This window comes from Pongo abelii, chromosome 23 (assembly GCF_028885655.2).
Source record: "Pongo abelii isolate AG06213 chromosome 23, NHGRI_mPonAbe1-v2.0_pri, whole genome shotgun sequence".
Classification (NCBI taxonomy): Eukaryota; Metazoa; Chordata; class Mammalia; order Primates; family Hominidae; genus Pongo; species Pongo abelii.
In genome coordinates this window covers 12325236-12352341 of record NC_085929.1, presented here as the reverse complement: position 1 = coordinate 12352341, position 27106 = coordinate 12325236, and positions in this window count along the sequence as shown.

The window sequence follows — 27106 nt, the reverse complement described above, 5'->3', positions numbered from 1 at the left end:
TCCATTAAACATAGCATTCCATTCCATTTCACATTCCATTCCATTCGATTACATTCCATTCCAACTTCTTTTCCACATTCCATTCCATACCATTCCATTCCACATGCCATTCCATATTCAATTCCTTTCCATTCCACATTCCATTCCATTCCATTGCACATTCCATTCCACAATTCATTGCACATTTCATTCCACGTTCCAATTCACATTCCTTCCACATTCCATACCACATTCCATTGCATTCCATTAAACATAGCATTGCATTCCATTCCATTCCACATTCGATTCCGTTCCATTCCATTGCACACCAACTTCTATTCCACATTCCATTCCATACCTTTCCATTACACATGCCATTCCACATTGCATTCCTTTCCATTCCACATTCCATTCCATTCCATTCCACATTCTGTTCCTCTTTCCATTCCACATTCCATTCCTTTCTATTCCACATTCCATTCCATTGCATTCCACATTCCATTCCATTGCATTCCACATTCCATTCCATTCCATTCCACTTTCCATTTGACGTTCCATGGCATTCCAATCCCCATTCCATCCCACATTCCATTCCATTCCGCATTCCATTCCACATTTACACCCACATTCCGTTCCATTACATTTCACATTCCATTTTACTTTCCATTCCATTCCACTCCAAATTCCATTCCACATTCTATTACATTCCTTTCCAAATTATATTTCACTGCATTCCACATTCCAATCCCCATTGCTTTCCATCTTCTATTTCATCCCATTCCACGTTTCATTCCAACTTCCATTCCACATTCCATTCCATTCCATGCCACACATCATTCCACATTCCATTCCATATTCCATTCCACATTCAATTCCGCATTGCATTCGGCATTTAATTCCTTTCCATTCCATTCCATTCCACATTCCATTCCATTCCATTCCACATTCCATTCCACATTCCATTCCACATTCCATTCCGTTTCATTCATGTCCATTCCACATTAAATTCCACATTCCACATTCCATCCATGTTCCACTCCTTTCCCTTCCACATTACATTCCATTTATTTCCACATTCCTTACCACTCCATTCTGCATTCAATTCCATTCCATTCCGCATTCAAATCCAGATTCCATTCCATTCCACACTGCATTAAATTCCAAATTCCATTGCATTCCTTTCCACATTCCATTCCATTCCTTTCCATTCCACATTCCATTCCATTGCATTCCACATTCTATTCCTCATTCCATTCCATTTCATTCCACATTCAATTCCACATTCCTTTCCTTTCCACTCCACATTCCATTCCATTCCATTGAACGTTCCATTCATTTCCATTCCACATTACATTCCACATTCAATTCCATTCCTTTCCACATTTCATTCCACATTCCATTCAACATTCCACTTCACATTCTATTCAACATTCCATTCCGCATTCCATTCCACTACATTCCATTCCATTTCACATTCCATTCCACACTCCATTCTGTTCTGTTCCACATTCCGCATTCCATTCCACTCCATTCCATTCCATTTCACATTCCATTCCACACTCCATTCTGTTCTGTTCCACATTCCATAACACATTCCTTTCCACATTCCTTTCCACATTCCATTCCATTCCATTCCATTTCACATTCCATTCCACCTTCCATTCCACATTCCTTTCCATTCCATTCCAAGTTTCATTCCACTTTCCATTCCACGTTACATTCCACATTGCATTCCATTCCACATTCCATTCCACGTTCCATTCCACATTCCTTTTCATTACTTAACACATTCCATTCCATATTCCATTCCACATTCCTTTCCATGATCCATTCCTTTGAATTCCACATGACACTCCACATTGCATTCCACATTCCATTCCACATTCTCTTCCACATTCCAGTCCACATTCCATTATATTCCATTCCACATTCCATTCCATTCCATTCCTCATTCTTTACAACATTCCATTCCACATTCCATTCCATTCCATTCCAGATTCCTTTCCACATTCCTTTCCATTCCAGTCCACATTCTATTCAACTTTCCATTCCATTCCATTCCACATTCCATTCCACATTCCATTCCACATTCCCTTCCACTTTCCATTCCATTCCGTTCCACTTTCCATTCCACATTCCATTCCATTCCATTCCACATTCTATTTCACATTCCATTCCAGAATCCATTCCACTCCATTCCACATTCCATTCCATTGCATTTCACATATCATTACATTCCATTTCACATTCCATTCGACATTCCATTGCATTACAATCCACATTGCATTCCACATTCCTTTCAATTCCATTCCCAATTTCATTCCACATTCCATTCCACATTCCATTCCATTCCATTCCGCATTCGATTCCACATTCCACTCCACATTCCTTTCCACATTCCGTTCAATTCCATTCCACATCCCATTCCACATTCCACTCCACATTCCATTCCACATTTTATGACATTCCTTTCCACATTCCATTCCATCCCATTCCACATTCCATTCCACATTGCATTCCACTCCACATTACATTCCACCTTCTATTCCATTCCATTCCACGTTTCATTCCACCTTCCCTTCCAGGTTCCATTCCACTTTCCATTCGACGTTCCATTGCGTTCCATTCCTCGTTCCATTCCAACATTCAGAAAACGTTCCATTCCATTCCACCTTCCATTCCACATTCCATTCCATTCCGTTACACTTTCCATTCCACATTCCATACCACGTTCCATTCCACTTTCCATTATGTTCCATTCCACATTAAATTCCACATTCCATTTCACATTCTATTCCACTTTCCATACCACATTCCATTCGATTCTATTCCACATTCCATTACACTTTCCTTTCCACAGTTCATTCCACATTGTATTCCATTACATTCCATTCCACATTCCATTTCACATTCCATTCCACATTCCATTGCATTCCATTCCACGTTCCATTCCACATTCCATTCTACGTTGCATTCCACGTTCCTTTCCATTCCGTTCCACGTTCCGTCCCACATTCCATTCCACATTCCATTCCACATTCCTTTCCGTTCCATTCCACGTTCCACCCAAATTTGCATTCAATTCCATTGTACGTTCCATTCCACGTTCCATTCCTCATTCCATACCACACTCCATTCCATTCCTTTCCATATTCCATTCCATTCCACATTCCAAAACATTCCATTCCACATTCCGTTCCACCTTCCTTTCCATTCCATTCTATTGCACATTCCATTCCTATCCTTTCTATTAGACATTCCATTCCAGTCCATTACACATTCCTTTCTATTCCATTCCATATTCCATTCCACATTCCATTCCACGTTCCACTCCACGATCCATTGCTTTCCATTCCACATTCCATTGCATTCCATTCCACGTTGCATTCCATATTCCATTCCATTCCTTTTGACATTCATTTCCATTCCATTCCACATACTATTCCACATTCCACTGCACATCCCTTTCCATTCCACATTACATTCCCCATTCCATTCCATTCCATTCCATATTCCATTCCACTTTCCCTTCCATTCCATTCGTCATTCCATTCCATTCCGTTGCACATTCCATGTTCCATTCCACGTTCCATTCCAAGTTCCATTCCATTCAATTCCACATTCCATTCCACAATTCATTCCATTCTATTTCACATTCCATTCCACATTCCATTCCACGTTCCGTTCATTATTCCATTCCTCATTCCGTTCCATAATACATTTCATTCCATTCCACATTGCATTCCTTATTCCAATGAATTCCACATTCCATTCCATTCCATTCCACGTTCCATTCCACATTCCATTCCATTCCACATTGCATTACACATTCCTTTCCACACTCTATTCCACATTCCATTCCATTCCATTCCACATTCCATTCCACATTCCAATCCATTACATTCTAGTCAATTCCACATGCCATTCCACATTCCAATCCATTCCATTCCACATTCGATTGCATTCCTTTCCACATTCCATGCCATTCCATTCCACTGTCCATTCCACCTTCTATTCCATTCCATTCCACATTTCATTCCACCTTCTACTGCACGTTCCTTTCCACTTTCCATTCTACGTTCCATTGCTTTCCATTCCACGTTCCATTCCAACTTCCGTTCCACATTCCGATCCTTTCCATGCCATTCTGGTCTACATTCCATTCCATTCCATTCCACATTCCATTCCATTCCTTTCCACATTCCTTTCCTTTCCATTGAACATTCCATTCCACATTCCATTTCACTTTCTATTCCACATTCCCTTCCACATTCAAATCCACTTTCCATTTCATTCCATTCCACTTTCCATTCAATGATCCATTCCCCATTCCATTCCACCTTCCATTCCATTCCATTCCATGTTCCATTCCACGTTCCATTCCACATTCCTTTCCACCTTCCATTTGCTGTTGCATTCCAAGTTCCATTCCAAGTTCCATTCCATTCCACCTTCTATTCCACATTCCATTCCTTTCCATTACACTTTCCGTTCCACATTCCATACAACATTCCATTCCACTTTCCGTTACTTTCCATTCCACATTAAATTCCACATTCCATTTCACATTCTATTCCACATTCCATTCCACGTTCAATTCCGTTCTATTCCACGTTCCATTACACATTCCTTTCCACATTCCATTCCACATTCTATTCCATTACATTCCATTGTACATTCCTTTCCACATTACATTCAACATTCCATTGCATTCCATACCGCGTTTCATTCCACATTCCATTTCACTTTCCATTCCACCTTCCATTACATTCCATTTCATGTTCCATTTCATTCCATTCCACATTTCATTCCACATTCCATTTCATATTCCATTCCACCTTCCATTCTATTCCATGCGTTTCCAATCCTCATTCCATTCCATTCAATTCCACTTCCCATTCCATTCAATTCCTCATTCCATTCCATTCCTTTCCACTTCCATTCCATTCCATTCCTCATTCCACAGCATTCCATTCCTTTCCAATTTTAATTCCACATTCCATTCACATTCCATTCCCTTCCATTCCACATTCCATTCTCCGTTCCATTCCATTCCACTCCAAATTCCTTACCACTCAATTCCATTCCATTCCATTCCATTCGACTTTCCATTCCACATTCCATTCCATTCCATTCCAAATTCCATACTATTCCCTTCCATTCCATTCGAAATTCCATACCATTCCATTCCATTCCATTCCTGATTGCTTTCCACTATGTTTCACCTTCTATTCCACATTCCATTCCATTCCTTTCCATTCCACATTCCATTCTACATTCCATTTCCTTCCATTTCACATTCCATTCCTTTATATTCCACATTCCATTCCATTCCATCCCACATTCCATTCCACATTCCATTCCATTACATTCTGTTCACATTCTGTTCCATTCCACATTCCATTCCTCGTTCCATTACACATTCCGTTGTATTCCACTTCACGTTCCATTCCACAATGCAATCTATTCCATTCCACGTTCCGTTCCACATTGCATACCACATTCCATTCCATTCCGTTCCACATTCCATTCCGTTCCAATGCACATGCCATTCCATTCCATTCCACATTCCATTCCACTTTCTATTCCTCCTACCATTCCGTTCCATTCCACGTTCCGTTCCACATTCCATTCCAAATTCCATTCCGGTCGATTCCACATTCCATTGCATTCAATTTGACATTGCTTTCCACATTCCATTTCATTCCATTCCACATTCCATTCCATTCAATTCCACATTCCACTCCACATTCTATTCCACATTCCATTCCACATTCCATTCCATTCCATTCCACATTCTATTCCATTCCATTCCACATTCCATTCCACATTATATTCCACACTTCTTTCCATATTCCATTCCATTAAATCCAAATTTCATTCAACTTTGTATTCCACTTTCCATTCCACAATGCATTCCATTCCATACCACTTTCCTTCCACATTACATTCCACATTCCAGTCCACATTATATTCCATTCTATTCCACATTCCATTGCAGATTCCATTCCACATTCCTTGCCATTCCATTCCACATTCCATTCCACGTTCCATTCAACATTCCATAGCACATTCCATTCCATTCCATTCCACATTATATTCCACAAGGAACTCCATTACTTTTCACATTCCATGCCACATTCTTTTCAACATTCCAATCCATTCAATTCCACTATCCAATGCAAGTTACATTCCATACCATTCCACGTTCCATTCCACGATCCATTCCACATTCCATTCCACATTCCATTTCACATTCCTTTCCATTCCATTTCACATTCCATTCCATATACCATTCCACTATATTGCATATTCCATTCCACATTCCATTCCTCTTTGCATTCCTTTCCATCCCACATTACATTCCACATTCCATTCGTTTCCCTTCCACGTATCAATCCACGTTCCATTCCACTTTCCATTCCACATTCCATTACACTCCATTCCACATTCCTTACCATTCCATTCCATTCCATTCCACAATCAATTCCATTCCATTCCACATTCCGTTCCACATTCCATTCCACATTCCATTCCATTCCAATCCACATTCCATTGCATTCCATTGCACATTCCTTTCCACTTTCCATTCCCTTCCATTCCACATTCCATTCCATTCCATGTTCCCTTCCAAATTCCATTCCACATTGCATTCCTCATTCCATTCCATTCCATTCCACATTCCACTCCATTACTTTCCATTCCATTTCAAATACCATTCCACTTTCCATTAATTTCTATTCCTTTTCATTCCACATTCCAATGCATTCCATTCCACATTCCATTCCATTCCAATCCACATTTCATTCCACATTTTATTCCATTCCATTCCACATTCCATTCCACATTCCATTCCACGTTTCCTTCCACATTCCATTCCATTCCTCATTCCATTTCACATTCCATTCCACATTCCATTCCATTCCTTTCCACATTCCTTTTCACTTTCCATTCCACTTTCCATTCCACAATCCATTCCACATTCCCTTCCATTCCATTCCACACTGTATTGCAAGTTCCATTCCATTCAATTACACGATACATTCCATGTTTCATTCCACATTCCATTCCACATTCCATTCCACCTTCCAATGCATTATATTACACATTCGTTTCCACTTTCCATTCCATTCCATTGCACATTTTGTTCCACATTGCATTACACATTGCATTCCACATTCCGTTCCACATTCCATTCCATTCCATTCCACATTCCATTCCGCATTGTATTCCATTCCATTCCATTCCATTTCACATTCCATTCCACCCTGCATTCCACATTCCAATCTATTGAATTCCACATTCCATTCCACATTCCATTACTTTCAATTCCACATTTCGTTTCACATTCCATTCCGCATTCCAGTCCACATTCCATTCCATTCCATTCCACATTCCATTCCATTCCTTTATATTCCTTTCCATTCCATTCCACGTGCCAGTCCACATTCCATTGATTCCATTCTACGTTCCATTGCAGATATCATTCCATGCCACTCCACGTTGCATTCCACATTCCATTGCATTCCATTTCAAGTTCCATTCCACACTCCATTCCACATTCCATTGCACATTCCTTTCCCTTCCTTTCCACATTCAATTCCACATTCCATTTAACATTCCGTTACATTCCACCTCACATTCCATTCCAGAATCCAATCCATTCCATTCCACATTCCATTCCACATTGTATGCCACATTCCATTCCATTCCATTCCACTTTACATTCCACATTCCATTCCTTTCCTTCCCACATTCCATTCCACATTCCAATCAATTCCATTCCGCGTTGCATTCCACGTTCAATTCCAGGTTGCATTCCACGTTCCATTCCACTTTCCATTCCATTCAAATCCACATTCCATTCCATTCCATTGCACGTTCCTTTCCACTTTCCATTCCTCATACCATTCCGTTCCATTCCACATTCCATTCCACATTCCATTCCGTTCCATTCCACATTCCATTGCATTCCATTTGACATTGCTTTCCACATTACATTACATTCCATTACACTTTCAATTCCATTCAATTCCAGATTCAACTACACATTCTATTCCACATTCCATTCCACATTCCATTCCATTCCATTCCACATTCTATTCCATTGCATTCCACATAACATTCCACATTATATTCCACACTTCTTTCAACATTCCATTCCATTCCCTTCCACGTGGCATTCCACATTCCATTCCATGTTCCATTCCACATTCCATTACATTCCATTCCACATTCCATTCCGTTCCTTTCCACATTCCATTCTTTTCCACATTCCATTCCACAACTTTTTCCATTCCATTACACATTCCATTCCATTCAATTCCACATTCCTTTCCACATTCCATTCCACATTCCATTGCACGTTCCATTCCATTCCATTCCACATTGCTTTCCATTCCATTCCACGTTCCATTCCACTCAATTCCACATGTCATTCCATTGCACTGCATTCCACATTCCACTCCATTCCATTCGGCATTCCATTCCATTCCATTCCATTCTATTCCACTTTCCATTCCATTCCATTCCACATTCCATTCCATTCCATTCCACATTCCACACCACATTCCATTCCACATTCTGTTACACTTTCCATTCGATTTCATTCCTCGGTCTATTCCACTCCATTTGACATTCCATTGCACGTTCCATTCCATTCCATTCCACATTCCTTTCCATTCAATGCCTCATTTCTTTCCATTCCATTGCATTCCACATAACATTCCATTCCATTCCCATTCCATTCAATTCCTTTCCATTCCATTCCACATTCCATTTCATTCCATTCCACATTCCATTCCATTCCATTCCACATTCCATTCCATATTCTTTTGCACGCGCCATTCAGTTCACGATCCATTCCATACTACATTCCAGATTTCATTCCACATACCATTACACGTTCCATTCGAGCGTCCATTCCACTTTCCATTGCTCGTTGCATTCCATTCCATTTTGCAATCCATTTCACATTCCATTCCACGCTCCATTCCACATTCCATTCCGCATTCCATTCCACATTCAGTTCCATTCCATTCCACATTCCATTCCAGATTCCATTACACATTCCATTCCATTCCATTTCTCATTCCATTCGGCATTCCATTCGACATTCCATTCCACATTCCATTCCACACTCTATTCCATTCCATTCCACATTTCATTTCCATTACATACCATTCCATTCCACATTCCATTGCATTCCATTCTATTCCACATTCCATTTCTAATTGCATTACATTACATTCCTTATTCCATTCCACATTGCATTCCACATTCCATTCCACGTTCCATTCGATTCCATTCCATTTCACTTTCCGTACCATTCCATTCCACATTCCATTCCACTCAGTTCCATATTCGATTGTAGATGGCATTCCATTCCATTCCATTCCACATTCCATTTCACAATCTATTCCATTGCATTCCACATTGCATTCCACATTCCATTCCATGTTCCATTCCACATTTCGTTCCATGCTCCTTTCCAAGTTCCATTCCATTCCATTCCATTGCATTCCACGTTCCATTTTGCATTCCATTCCCCATTCCATTCCACGTTCCATTTCAGAATCCATTCCACATTCCATTCCATTCCACATTCCATTCCACATTCCTTTCCATTCCATTCCAGATTCAATTCCTCATTACAATCCATTCCATTCCACATTCCATTACACGTTCCATTCCACAATCCACTCCACATTCCATTTCACGTTCCATTCCATTCCATTCCACCTTCCATTCCACTTTCCATTCCATTCCATTCCCCATTCAATTCCATGTTCCATTCCACATTCCATTACAAATTCCATTCCATTGCATTACACATTCCATTCCACATTCTATTCCATTCTATTCCACATTCTATTCCATTGCATTCCACGTTGCATTCCATTCCATTTCATTCCACATTTCATTCCATTCCATTCCGCACTCCATTCCGTTCCATTCCATTCCATATTCCATTCTAATCCATTCCATTCCATTCCACATTTCTTTTCATTTCATTCCATTCCACATCATATTCCATTCCATTCCATGTTCCATTTCTTTCCATTCCACATTCAATTCCATTCCATTCCTCATTCCATTTCACAGTCCATTCCATTCCATTCCACATTCCATTCCATTCCCCATTCTTTCAACATTACATTCCACGTTCCATTCAAAGTTCCATTCCACGTTCCATTCCATTTTCCATTCCATTGCATTCCATCTTCCATTCCTTTCAATTCCATATTCCATTCCATTTCGTTTCACTTTCCATTCCACTTTCAATTTCACATTCCATTCCACATTAAATTCCACATTTCATTCCATTCCATTCCATTCCTTTCCATTCCACATTCCATTCCATTCCAATCCACATTCCATTCCATTCCATTCCACATTCCTTTCCATTTCATGTGACATTCCATTTCATTTTCCATTCCACATTCCTTTACATTCCATTCCACTTTCCATTCCATTCCATTCCACATTCGATTCCACATTCTGTTCCACGTTCTATTACTTTCCATTCCTTTCCAAATTCCATTCAATTCCATTCCTCATACCATTCCATTCCACATTCCATTCCATTCCATTCCATTCTACATTCCGTTCCACATTCCATTCCATTTCATTCCACAGTCCATTTCAACTTCCATTGCATTCTATTCCACATTCCATTCCACATTCCATTCCATTGCATTCCACATTCCATTCCATTTCGTTCCACATTGCTTTCCATTCCATTTCATTCCATTCCATTCCATTTCATTGCACATTAGATTCCTTTCCATTCCGTTCCACATTCCCTTCCATTCCATACTGATAATCATTCCATTCCATTCCACATTCCATTCCACATTGCATTCTTTTCCATTCCAGATTCCGTTGCACATTCCATTCCACATTCCATTCCACAATCCCTTCCGTTCCATTGCACATTCCTTTCCATTCGATTCCACTTTCCATTCCACATTCCATTCCATTCCTTTACACATTCTATTCCATTCCATGCCACATTCCATTCCATTGCACGTTCCATTCTAAAAGCCATTGCATTCCATACCACATTCCATTCCACATTCCATTCCGTTCCATTCCACATTCCATTTCACATTCCATACCATTCCATTTCACGTTCCATTCCACAGTCCATTCCATTCCATTCCACATTCCATTCCATTCCCTTCCACATTCCATTCCATTTCTTTCCATTCCATGACATTCCATATTCCATTCCACATTCTGTTCCATTCCACATTCCATTCCATTCCAATCCGTTCCACATTCAGTTCCGTTCCACATTCCATTCCATTCCATTGCACATTCCATTCTGCATTCCATTCCATTCCGCATTCCATACACTTTTCCATTCCATTCCATTGCACATTCCATTCCATTGAATTCCGCTTTCCATTCTAATCCATTCTACGTTCCATTCCACTTTCCATTCCAATATCTATTACACTGCCATTCCATTCCATTCCATGTTCCATTACACATTCTATTACAATACTTTCCACATTGCAGTCCACTTTCCATTCCACATTCCAGTCCACATTCCATTCCATTCCATTTAATTTCACATGCCATTCCATTCCATTCCACTTTCCATTCCATTCCATTTCACATTCCATTCCACTTCATTCCATTCCACATTCTATACCATTCCACATTCCATTCCATTCCTTTCCACATTCCATTCATATCCATTCCGTTGCATTCCATTCCACATTCCATTCCATTCCATTTCCTTCCACTTTCTAATCCATTCCACATTCCATTCCATTCCATTCCAGATTTCATTTCATTCCATTCTACATTGCATTCCATTTCAATCCATTCCACATTCTATTCCATTACACAGTACATTCCATTCCACATTCCACACCACATTCCATTGCACATTCCATTACATTACATTCCACCTTCCAATCGATTCCACATTCCATTTCATTACATTAAAGATTCCACTCCACATTCCATTCCATTCCCTTCCATTCAATCCCACATTCGATTCCATTGCATTCCACATTCCATTTCACATTCAATTCCATGTTCCTTTCCACATTCCATTCCTCGTTCTGCTCCACATTCCATTTCACATTCCATTCCATTTTCCTTTCCATTCAATTCCATGTTTCATTCCACATTCCATTCCATTCCATTCCACTTTCTTTTCCACATTCCATTCCACATTCCATTTCACATTGCATTCTGTTCCATTCCACAATTCGTTACACAATCCATTCCATTCCATTCCACTTTCCATTCCACATGCCATTCAACATTCCCTTCCACATTCCATTCCGTTCCACATTGCATTCCACATTCCTTTCCATTCCATTCAATTCCACATTGCATTCCACATTTCTTTCCATTCCATTTCACATTCCATTCCACATTTGATTCCACTCCATTCAACTTTCCATTCCACGTTTCATTCCACATTCCTTCCCACATTCCATTCCACTTTCCATTCCTTTCCATTCCACGTTCCATTCCACGTTCCATTAGACATTCCATTCCACGTTCCATTCCATGTTCCATTCCATTACATTCCACTTTCCCTTTCATTCCACATTCCATTCATTTCCATTCCACATTCCATTCCACAATACATTGCATTCCATTCCACATTCCATTCCGTATTCCATTCCATTCCATTCCATTCCACATTTATTTGCACACTAAATGCCATTCCATTCCACATTCCATTGCACATTCCTTTCCACGTTCTGTTCCATGTTCCATTCCAGGTTCCATTGAACGATCCATTCCATGCCATTCCACCTTCCATTCCATTCCATTCCGCGTTCCATTTCATTCCCTTCCAAATTCCATTCCACATTCCGTATCACATTCCTTTCCACATTCCATTTAACCTTCTATTCCATTCCATTCCATTCCACTTTCCTTTCCCTTCCATTCCACATTCCATTCCATTCCACTACACATTCCATTCCACATTATATTCCACATTCCATTCCATTCCATTCTATTCCACGTTCCATTCCATTCCATTCCATTCAACATTGCAAACTTTTCCATTCTACATTCCATTCCATTCCACATTCTATTCCATTGCATTCCACATTCCATTCCACATTCCATTCAACATCCATTCCATGTTCCATTCCATTCCATTCCACGTTCCTTTCCACTTTCCATTCCATTCCATTCCACTTTCCATTCTACATTCCATTGCACATTCAATTCCACTTTCCATTGCACAATCCATTCCACGTTTCAATCCAGGTTCCATTCCAAGTTGCATTACACATTCAATTCAATTCCATTCCACTTTCCAGTCCAAGTTCTATTCCAGTATACATTCCACATTCCTTTCCACATTCCATACCCCATTGCATTCCATTCCATTCCACATTCCATTGCACATTCCCTTCCACATTTCACTCCATTCCATTCCACATTCCATTCCATTCCATTCCACATGATATTCAATTTCATTCCACATTGCATTACTCATTCAATTCCACTTTCCCTTCCACATTCCATTCCATTCCATTCCACCTTCCATTCCATTCCATTCCATGTTACATTTCATTCCGTTCCACATTCCATTCCACATTCCATTTCACATTCCATTCCTCATTCTGTTTCAGATTCCATTCCATTCCATTCCATTCCACATTCCATTCCATTCTATACCGCATTCCATTTCATTCCATTTCACATTCCATTGCTTTCCATTCCACATTCCATTCCACATTCCATTCCATGTTCCTTTCCAGTCCATTCCATTCCACATTCCTTACCATTCCATTCCACATTCCATTCCACGTTCAATTGCATTCCATTCCACTTTCCATACCGTTCCATTCCACATTCCATTCCATTCCATTCCATCCATTGCATATTCCGTTCCATTCCACTCCATTCCACCTTCCATTCCACATTCTGTTCCATTCCACTCCATTCCACCTTCCATTCCACGTTCTTTTCCATTGCATTCCACATTCCATTCCATATACCTTTCCACATTCCCTTCCACATTCCATTCCACGTTATATTCCACATTCTATTCCACATTCCATTAAATGTTCCTTACCATTTCCTTTCACTTTCCATTCCCTTATATTACACTTTCCATTTCATTCTATTCCATGTTCCATTCCACATTGCATTTCACATTGCATTCCACCTTCCATTCCTTTCCATTCCCCAATCTATTCCCCATTGCATTCCATTCCACTCCACTTCAAAATTCCATTCAATTCCACATTCCTTTCCATTTCATTACTTTCCATTCCACATTCCATTCCATTCCACTTCACATTCCATTCTATTACATTCCATTCCACATTCCATTAAATTTCATTCCACATTACACTACATTGCATTACACATTCCATTCCATTCCATTCCACATTCCATTTCATTCCATTATAGATTGCATTCCTCATTCCATTCCACGTTGCTTTCCACATTCTATTGCATGTTCCATCTCTTTGCATTCCACGTTCCATTCCATTTCATTCTCCGTTCCATTCCATTCCATTCCACCTTCAATTCCATTCAATTCCACGTTGCACTCCACGTTCCATTCTACGTTTCTTTCCATTCCATTCCACGTTCCTTTCCATTCCATTCCACGTTCCATTACACATTGCCTTCCATTACATTGCCTTTCCTTTCCAGATTCCATTCCACATTCCATTCCACATCCCTTTCCAATCCATTCCACATCCCTTTCCATTCCATTCCACATTCCATTCCCTTCCATTCCACATTCCACTCAAATCCATTCCACATTCCATTCCACATTCTCTTCAATTCCATTCCACTCCATTCTACATTCCATTACACATTCCATTCCTCATTCCAATCCATTCGATTCCACATTACATTACATTTCATTCCACCTTCCATTACATTCCATTCTTTTTTCCATTGCATTGCATTTTACATTCCATTCCATTCCACGTTCCATTTAATTCCATTGCATTCCATTCATTTCCTTTCCTCATTTCATTCCTTTCCATTCCACATTCCAATCCATTGCACTCCATTCCAATCCATTCCACATTCCATTCCATTCCATTCGTCATTCCATTCCACTCCATTCAACGTTCCATTCCACATTCCGTTCCAAATTCTAATCCACGTTCCTTTCTACATTCCATTCCACTTCCTACTACATTATATTTCACATTCTATTACAATCCGTTCCACTTTCCATTCTGCATTCCATTCCATTCAATTCCACATCCCATTGCATTCCATTCCACTTTCCATTCCATTCCATTCTGCATTCCATTCCACATTCCATCAGATTCCATCACACATTCCATTCCACATTCCATCCAATTCCATTCCATTCCACATATCATTCGTCTCCATTCCACATTCCATTCCATTCCATTCCATTCCATTCACCGTTCCATTCCATTCCATTCCATTCCAAATTCCATTCCATTCCATTCCACATTCCATTCCGTTGCATTCCTTTCCATATTGCATTCCGTTCCACATTCCATACCATTGCATTTCACTTTGCATTCCATTCAATTCCATTCCTCATTCCATTCCACTTTGCATTCCATTCCATTCCACTTTCCATTTCATTCCATTCCACTTTCCATTCCATTCCATTCCATTCCACATTCCATTCCATTCCACATTCCATTCCACATTCCATTCCACATTCCCCTCCATTCCTTTCCACGTTCCATTAAACATTCTATTGCACATTCCATTCCATTCCATTCCACAATCTTTCAACATTCCATTCCACATTGCTTTCCATTCCATTCCACACACCATTCCACATTCCTTTCAACAATCCCTTCAACATTCGATTCCATTCCATTCCACATTCCATTCCACATTCCATTGCATTCCACTCCACATACCATTCCATTCCTTTCGACATTCCATTCCACATTTCATTCTATTCCATTCCACATTCCATTCCACATTCCATTCCACATTCCTTTCCACATTCCTATCCATTCCATTCCACACTCCATTCCACATTGAAATCCATTCCATTCCACATTCCATTTCACGTTCAACTGCACGTTCCATTGCACGTACCATTCCATTCCATTCCACGTTCCATTGCATTACATTCCATCTTCTCTGCCATTCCGTTCGACGTTCCATTCCACTTTCCATTCAACGTTCCGTTTAATATTGCATTCCACATTGCTTTCCACGTTCCATTCCATTCCATTCCATTTTCCATTGCACTTTCCACTGCGTTCCATTCCAGATTCCATTTCTCTTTCCATTCACTTTCCATTCCATTCCATTCCATATTCCATTCCACATTCCATTACACATTCCATTCCATTCCATTCCACATTCCATTCCACGTTCCATTCCATTCCATTCCGCATTCAGTTGCATTCCATTCCACATTCCATTCCATTCTATTCCACATTCCATTGCATTCCTTTTAACAATCCATTCCACTTTCCATTCCATTCCACTTTCCATTCCACAATCAATTCCACTTTCCAATCCACGTTCCATTCCAATCAATATTCCATTCCATTCCATTCCACATTGTATTTCGTTCCACATTCCATTGCATTCCATGTCCCCTTCCATTCCATTCCACATTCCATTCCATTCCTTTCCACAATCCATTCCACTTTCCATTCCATTCCATTCTATTCTACAATCCATTCCACTTTCCATTCCATTCCATTCTATTCCACATTCTATTCCACGTTGCATTCCACGTTCCATTCCATGTTCGATTCCACGTTCTACTCCATATTCCATTCCACGTTCCAATCCATTCCAATCCATTCCTGATTCCTTTCCTTTCCATTCCACATTCCACATTCCATTCCATTCCATTCCATTCCGCATTCTATTCCACATTCCATTCCAATCCATTCCACATTCCATTCCACATTCCATTCCATTCCATTCCACATTCCACACCATTGCATTCCACCTTCCATTCCATTCCATTCCACGTTCCATTCCACGTTCCACTCCACGTTCCATTCCACGTACCATTCCATGTTCCATTCCACTTTCCTTTCCATCTTTCATTCCATTCCATTAAATTACATTACACATTCCATTCCATTGCATTCCACATTCCATTCCACATTCCATTCCACATTCCATTCCGTTACATTCCACATTCCTTTCAACACTCCATTCCACATTTCATTCTACATTCCATTCCGTTCCATTCCACATTCTATTCCACATTCCATTCCATTACATTCCACATTCCGTTCCACATTCCATTCCATTCTATTAAACATTCCATTGCATTCCATTCCACTTTTCATTCCACATTCCATTCCACTTTACCTTTCACACTCCTTCCACATTACATGTCATATTCTATTCAATTCCATTCCCCATTCCATTCCATTCCATTCCACATTCCATTCCACATTGCATTCCTTTCCTTTCCACATTCCATTCCACATTCCATTTCACTTTCCATTTCATCACATTCCACTCGCCATTCCATGTTCCAATCCACGCCCCATTACATTCCATTCCACGTTCAATTCCATATTCAATTCCATTTAATTTCACGTTCCATTCTACGTTCCATTCTACATTCCATTCCGTTGCATTCCACATTCCATCCCACACTCCAATCCGTTCCATTCCACATTGCGTTCCAAACTCCATTCCACATTCCATTCCACATTCATTTACAAATTCCATTCTGTTCCATTCCACATTCCATTCCCCACTCCTTTCCTCATTCCATTCCACATTCTACCCCGTTGCATTCCTCATTCCTTTGCACATTCTGTTCCATGTTACATTCCATATTCCTTTCCATTCCATTGCATTCCACAGTCCTTTCCACATTGCATTCCACGTTTCATTCCACTTTCCATTCCACGTTCCATTTCATTCCATTCCACATTCCATTTCACAATCCTTTCCTCATTCCATTCCACATTCCATTCCATTGCATTCCTCATTCCTTTGCACATTCTATTCCATATTACTTTCCATATTCCTTTCCATTCCATTCCACTTCTTTCCACATATCATTCCATTCCGTTCCACATTCCTTTCCACATTGCATTCCACGTTTCATTCCACCTTCCATTCCACGTTCCATTTCATTCCATTCCACATTCCATTCCATTCCATTCCACATTCCATTCCATTCCATTCCACATTCCATTCCACATTCCTTTCCTCATACAATTACATTCCATTCCATTCCACGTTCAATGCAATTCATTTCCATATTCCATTTCATTCCATTCCGCATTTCACTCCACATTCCATTCCATTCCATTCCACATTCCATTCCATTCCATTCCATTCCAGTACACATTCCATTCAATTCCATTACATTGCCCATTCCATTTCATTCCATTCCATTCATCATTCCATTCCATTACATTCCACATTCCATTCCACTGCATTCCATTCCACATTCCATTCCATTCCATTCCACATTCCATTCCATTCCATTCCACATTCCATACCATTCCATTTCATAATAGCTTCCATTCCATTCCACATTCCATTCCATTCCATTTCTCATTCCATTCCTTTCCATTCCACGTTCTGTTCCATGTTCCACTCCACGTTCCATTCCAGGTTCCATTCTTTGTTCCATTCCACCTTCCTTTCCACATTCCATTTGATTCCATTCCATTCCATTCCACTTTCCATTCCATTCCATTCCACATTTCATTCCACATGCCATTCCACATTCCATTCCATTCCACGTTCCATTCCACATTCCATTGCATTCCATATTCCATTCAATTCCATTTCATTGCACATTCCATTCCATTCCATTCCGCATTCGATTCCATTCCATTCCACATTCCATACCATTCCATTACGTTTCATTCTGTATTGCATTCTATTCGATTCCACATTCTATTCCACATACCTTTCCACTCCACTCCACATTCCATTCCATTCATTTCCACATTCCATTCCTTTCCAAACCACATTATATTTCACATTCCATTCTGTGTTCCATTTCACGATCTACTCCACGTTCCATTCCATTTCATTCCACGTTCCATTCCATCTTCCATTCTACTTTCCATTCCACATTCCATGACACGTTCCATTCCATTCCATTCCGTGTTTCATTCCACTTTCCATTCCATTCTATTTCACGTTCCATTCCACATTGCATTCCATTCCATTCCACATTCCATTCCAAATTCCATTCCTTTACATTCCACTTTCCATTCCACATTCCATTCCACATTCCATTCCATATTCCATTACATTCCATTCCAAATTGCATTTCACATTCCATTCCACATTCAATTCCATTCCATTCCACTTTCCTTTCCATATTGCATTCCATTCCAGACCACATTCCATTCCACATTCCATTCCATTCCATTCCTCTTTCCAATCCCTTCCATTCCACATTCCATTCCATTGGATTCCAGATTCCATTCTTCATTCCAATCCATTCCATTCCAAGTTCCACTCCATGTTCTATTCCACAATCCATTCCACATTCCATTCCACGTTCCAATCCATTCCTTTCCACTTTCCATTCCACTTTCCATTCCAGTTAAATTCCACTTTCCATTCCACATTCCATTGCCCATTGAATTCCACATTCCATTGCACATTCCATTCCACGTTCCATTGAACGTTCCATTCAACGTTCCGTTCCACGTTCCATTCCACTTTCCATTCCATTCCATTCCACGTTCCATTCCACATTCCATTGCCCATTCCATTCTACGATCCATTCGACATTCCATTCCACTTTCCATTCCATTCCGTTCCCCAATCCATTCCACATTATATTCCAATTCATTCCACGTTCCATTCCACATTCCATTGCACATTCCATTCCATTCCATTGCACATTCCATACCATTCCATTCCATTCCATTCCACAATCAATTTCATAACTTTCCACATTCCATTCCAGATTGCATTCCATTCCATTCCACATTCCGTTCCATTCCATTCCATATTGCATTCCATTCTATTCCACATTCCATTCCACTTCCCTTTCCACATTCCTTTCCTCATTACATTCCACGGTTCATTTCACTTTCCATTCCACGTTCAATTCCATTCAACTCCAAGTTCCATTCCTCATGCTATTCCATTACATTCCACTTTCCTTTTCACATTCCATTCCACATTCCATTCCACATTCCATTCAACCTTCCATTCCACATTCCATTCCATTCCATTCCACTTTCGATTCCAAATTCCATTCCATTCCGCATTGCATTAAACATTCCATTCCATTCCATTCGAAATTGCTTTGCACATTGCATTCGGTTCCATTCTACACTCCATTCCACATTAGATTCCATTCCAATCCTCGTTCCATTCCACGTTACATTCCACATTACATTCCACGTTCCACTCCACATTACATTCCACATTCCATTCAACGTTCCACTACATTCTATTCCACGTTGTATTCAACATTCTATTCCAATCAATTTCATGATCCATTCCATACTACATTCTACATTCCATTCCACATACAATTCCACGTTCCATTCAACGATCCATTCCACGTTGCATTCCATTCCATTTCGTGTTCCATTCCACATTCCATTCGATGCTTCTTTCCACACTCCATTCCACATTCCATTCCGTTTCATTCCACATTCCATTCCACTTTCCATTCCATTCCATTTCTCATTCCATTCGACATTCCATTCCACCTTCCACTGCACATTCCATTCCACATTCTATTCCATTCCATTACACATTTCATTCTACATCCCATTCCATTCAATTCGACATTCCATTCCATTCCATTCTATTCCACATTCCATTCCTCATTTCATTACATTCCATTCCACATTCCATTCCATATTGCATTCGATTATATTCCATTCCCCATTCCGTACCATTCCATTCCACTTTCCATTCCATTCCGTTCCATGTTCCATTGAACATTCCATTCCATTCCGTTCCATGTTCCATTGTACATTCCATTCCATTCCATTCCATTCCACATTCCATTTCACAGTCCATTCCATTGCATGCCACATTCAATTCCACATTCCATTCCACAATCCATTCCACGTTCCATTCCACATTACATTCCACATTCCATTCCACGTTCCATTCCATGTTTCATTCCATTCTATTCCACGTTGCATTCCACGTTCCATACCATTCCCTTCCACGTACCATTCCATTGCATTCCACGTTCCATTTCATTCCATTCCATCTTTCATTTCGCCTTCGATTTCACATTCCTTTCAACCTTCCATTCCTTTCCAGTCCCCATTCTATTCCCCATTCCATTCCTTTCCTTTCCACTTCCCATTCCATCCAATTCCACATTCCTTTCTATTACATTACATTCCAGACCACATTGCATTCCATTCAATTCCGCATTCCATTCCATTCCATTCCACTTTCCATTCCATTCCAATCCATTCCATTCCATTCCACTTTCCATTCCATTCCATTCCGCGTTCCATTCCATTCGACATTTAATTCCAGCCCATTCTATTCCATGTTCCATTTCATTCCATTCCACTTTCCATTCCATTCCATTGCAAGTTCCACTCCATTCCATTCCAAGTTCCATTCCATTCCATTCCACTTTCCATTCCATTCCGTTCCAAACCATTCCACATTCCATTTCATTCCACATTCCATTACACTCCAATTCATTATACGTCCCATTCCATTCCATTCCATTCCATTCCTGATTCCATTTCATTCCACATTCCATTCCACTCCACTTTCCATTCCATTCCACGTTCCATTCCATTCCAACTTCCATACCATTCAATTCAACTTTCCATTCCACATGCGATTCCATTGCAACTTCCATTCCATTCCATGTTCAATTCCATTCCACATTCCATTCCATTCCATTCAATTCCACATTCCATTCCATTCCACATTCCAATCCATTCCATTCCACATTCCATTCCACATTCCATTCCACATTCCATTCCATTGCATTCCAGATTCCATTCCACATTCCAATCCATTCCATTCCACATTCCACTCCATGTTCTATTCCACAATCCATACCACATTCCAATCCACGTTCCATTCCATTCCATTCCACTTTCCATTCCACTTTCCATTCCTTTCCATTCCACGTTAAATTCCACAATCCATTGCCCATTGCATTCCAAGTTCCATTGTACATTCCATTCCACATTCCATTCAACGTTCCATTCCACGTTCCATTCCGCGTTCCATTCCACTTTCCATTCCATTCCATTCCACCTTCCATTCCACATTCCATTGCCCATTCCATTCCACGATCCATTCCACATTCCATAACACTTTCCATTCCATTCCGTTCCCCATTGCATTCCACATTATATTCCATTTCATTCCACGTTCCATTCCACATTCCATTCCACATTCCATTCCATTCCATTGCACATTCCACAACATTCCATTACATTCCATTCCACAATCCATTCCATAAATTTCCACATTCCATTGCATATTGCATTCCATTCCATTCCACATTCTGTTCCATTCCTTTCCACATTCCATTCCATTCCACTTTCCAATCCATTCCATTCCACATTCCATTCCACATTCCATTCCATTGCATTCCAGATTCCATTCCACATTCCAATCCATTCCATTCCACATTCCACTCCGTGTTCTATTCCACAATCCATCCCACATTCCCATCCACGTTCCATTCCATTTCATTCCACTTTCCATTCCACTTTCCATTCCTTTCCATTCCACATTCCATTCCACAATCCATTGCCCATTGCATTCCATGTTCCATTGCACATTCCATTCCACATTCCATTCAACGTTCCATTCCACATTCCATTCCGCGTTCCATTCCACTTTCCATTCCATTCCATTCCACTTTCTATTCCACATTACATTGCCCATTCCATTCCACGATCCATTCCACATTCCATAACACTTTCCATTCCATTCCGTTCCGCATTCCATTCCACATTATATTCCAATACATTCCACGTTCCATTCCACATTCTATTCCATTCCATTGCACATTATATAACATTCCATTCCATTCCATTCCACAATCCATTCCATAAATTTCCACATTCCATTCCAGATTGCCTTCCATTCCATTCCACATTCTGTTCCATTCCATTCCACATTCCATTCCATTCTATTCCTCATTCCATTCCACATTCCATTCAAGGTCCCTTTCCACATTTCTTTCCTCGTTACATTCCACCATCCATTCCACATTCCATTCCACGTTCAATTCCTTTCAATTCCAAGTTGCAATACTCATTCTATTTCATTCCATTCCACATACCTTTTCACATTCCATTGCACATTACATTGCACGTTATATTCTGTTCCAGTCAACATTCCATTCCACGTTCCATTCCACATTCCATTCAACCTTCCCTTCCACATTCCATTCCATTGCATTCCACTTTCGATTCCAAATTCCATTCCATTCCATTACGCATTGCATTAATCATTCCATTCCATTCCATTCCAAATTGATTTGCACATTCCATTCCATTCCATTCTACACTCAATTCCACATTAGATTCCATTCCAATCCTCGTTCCATTCCATGTTCCATTCCACATTAGATTCCACATTCCATTCCACGTTCCACTCCATTCCATTCCACGTTGCATTCAACATTCCATTCCATTCAATTTCCCGATCCATTCCATACTACATTCCACAATCCATTCCACGTTCCATTCGACGATCCATTCCACGTTGCACTCCATTGCATTTCGCTTTCCTTTCCACATTCCATTCCATGCTTCATTCCGCATTCCATTCCACATTCCATTCCATTTCATTCTACATTCCATTCCACATTCCATTCCATTCCATTTCTCATTCCATTCGACATTCAATTTCACATTCCATTCCACATTCCATTCCACATTCTATTCCATTCCATTCCACATTTCATTCTACATTCCATTCCATACTATTCCGCATTCCATCCATTCAATTCTGCATTCCATTCCACATTCTTTTCCACATTCCATTCCATTCCATTCCATTCCATTCTATTCCACATTCCATTACATTCCATTCCTCTTTGCATTACATTCCATTCCACATTCCATTCCACGTTCCATTCGATTACATTCCATTCCCCATTCCGTACCATTCCATTCCACATACCATTCCATTCCATTCCACATTCCATTGTACATTCCTTTCCATTCCATTCCATTCCACATTCCATTTCACAATCCTTTCCTTTGCATTCCACATTCAATTCCACATTCCATTCCACGTTCCATTCCACATTCCATTCCACATTCCATTCCACGTTCCGTTCCAAGTTCCATTCCATTCCATTCCACATTACATTCCACGTTCCATACCATTCCCTTCCACGTTCTGTTCCATTGCATTCCACCTTCCATTTCACATTCCTTTCCACCTTCCATTCCTTTCCAGTCCCCTTTCTATTCCCCATTCCATTCCATTCCTTTCCACTTCCCATTCCATCCAATTCCGCATTCCTTTCCATTGCATTTCATTAAATACTACATTGTATTCCATTCAATTCCGCATTCCATTCCATTCCATTCCATTCCAAATTCCATTAATTTCCATTCCACTTTCCATTCCATTTCATTACAGATTCCATTCCATTCCATTCCAAATTCCATACCATTCCATTCCATTCCACATTCCATACCATTCCATTCAATTCCACATTCTCTTCCATTCCATTCCGCGTTCCATTCCATTCCAATACATTCCATTCCATTCCACTTTCCATTCAATTCCATTCCACGTTCCATTCCATTCGACATTTAATTCCAACCCATTCCATTCCACGTTCCATTCCATTCCATTCCACTTTCCCTTCCATTCCATTGCACGTTCCATTCCATTCCATTCCAAGTTCCATTCCATGCCATTCCACTTTCCATTCCATTCCATTCCAAACCATTCCACATTCCATTTCTTTCCACATTCCATTCCATTCCATTTCATTCATCGTTCCATTCCATTCCATTCCTGATTCCATTTCATTCCACATTCCATTCCATTACACTTTCCATCCCATTGCACGTTCCATTCCATTCCATGTCCCATTCCATTCAACTCAACTTTCCATTCCACGTACCATTACATTGCAGCTTCCATTCCTTTCCACCTTCTATTCCATTCCACATTCCATTCCATTCCATTCCATTCCACATTCCATTCCATTCCACATTCCCTTCCTCTTTCCATTCAATTACTTACCACAACTCATTCCATTGCATTACACGTTCCATTCCATTCCATTCCACGTTTCATTCCACATTCCATTCCATATTCCATTCCACGTTGTAATTGACGATCCATTCCACTTTCCATTACACATTCAATTGCACAACATTTCAGATTCCATTGAACATGCCACTCCATTCCATTCCTCTTTCCATTCCACTCTATTCCACACTAAAGACCACATTCCATTCCATTCCATGCCACATTTCATTCAACTTTCCAGTGCATTGCATTCCATTCGATTCCATTCCATTGAATTCCATTCCACATTATATTCAATTCCACAATTCATTCCTCATTCTGTTCCATTCCATTCTACATTCTATTCCATTCCATTCAACATTCCATTCCATTCCACATTCCATTTCATTCCATTCCAAATTGCATTCAACATTCTTTCCCACATTCCATTCCATTCAGTTCCACATTACATTCCCGATTCCATTCCATTCAATTCCAGATTCCATTCCCCATTCCATTCCACATTCCATTCCCCATTCCATTCCATTCCATTCCACATTCCTTTCCATAATCCATTCCACATTCCATTCCATTCAATTCCACATTCCATTCCCCATTACATTCGACATTTCTTTCCCCATTCCATTCCATTACATTCCACATTCCATTCCACAATCCATTCCACAATCCATTCCATTCCACTCCAAGTTCCATTCCACAATCCATTCCATTCCACTCCACGTTCCATTCCACAATTCATTCCACTTTCCATTCCTTTCTATTCGACATTCCATTCCACATTCCATTCCATTCCATTCCACATTCCATTCCATTCCATTCAACATTCGATTCCACTTTCCATTCCACTCCACTCCATATTCCATTGCATTGCATTCCAGATTCCATTCAACGTTCCATTCCGCGTTACATTCGACTTTCCATTGCACATTTCATTCCTTTCCATTCCACTTTCCATTCGACATTCCATTCCATTCCACTCAACTTTCAATTTAACATTCCATTCCACCATTCATTCCATTCCATTCCACATTTCTTTCCACATTCCATTCAACATTCCATTCCACATTCCATCCCATTCCATTCCACATTCCATTCAGCAGTCCATTCCATTCCTTTCCGCATTCCATTCCACATTCCTTTCCATTCCTTTCCACATTCCTTCCACGTTACATACCTCGTTCCATTCGACGTTCCATTCCCCATTCCATTCTATGTTCTATTCCATTGCATTCCAAGTTCCATTCCATTCCATTCCACGTTCCTTTTCATTCCGTTTCACATTCCATTCCACATTCCATTTCAGATTCCATTCCACATTCCATTTCACTTTCCATTGCATTCCATTCCATTCCATTCCGCATTCCATTGCATTCCAATCCACATTCCATTCCATTGCTTTCCAAATTCAATTACATTCCTTTCCACATTCAATTCCATTCCATATCACATTCCATTCCATTCCAATCCATTAGATTCTGCATTCCATAGCATTCCATTCCATTCCACATTCCATAATATTCGATTACATTCCACATTCCATTCTTTCCATTCCACTTTCCATTCCATTCCATTCCACATTCCATTGTGTTCCATTCTATTCCACATTCCATTAAACATACCTTTCCCTTGCCTTCCAGATTCCTTTTAATGCCGTTAGATTGCACTCTGCGTTGCATTCCATGTTCCATTACACTTTTCATTACACGTTGCATTCCACATTGTATTCCACGTTCCATTCCATTCCATTACAAATTCCATTCCACATTCCATTCCACTTGGCATTCCACATTCCATTCCATTCCATTCCACATTGCATTCCATTCCATTTCACATACCCATCAATTCCATTCCACATTCCACTCCATTCCATTCTACATTCTATTCCATTCCATTCCAGATTCCATTCCATTCCATTCCACGTTGCATTGAATTCCATTCCACATTCCATTCCATTCCATATTCCTTTCCA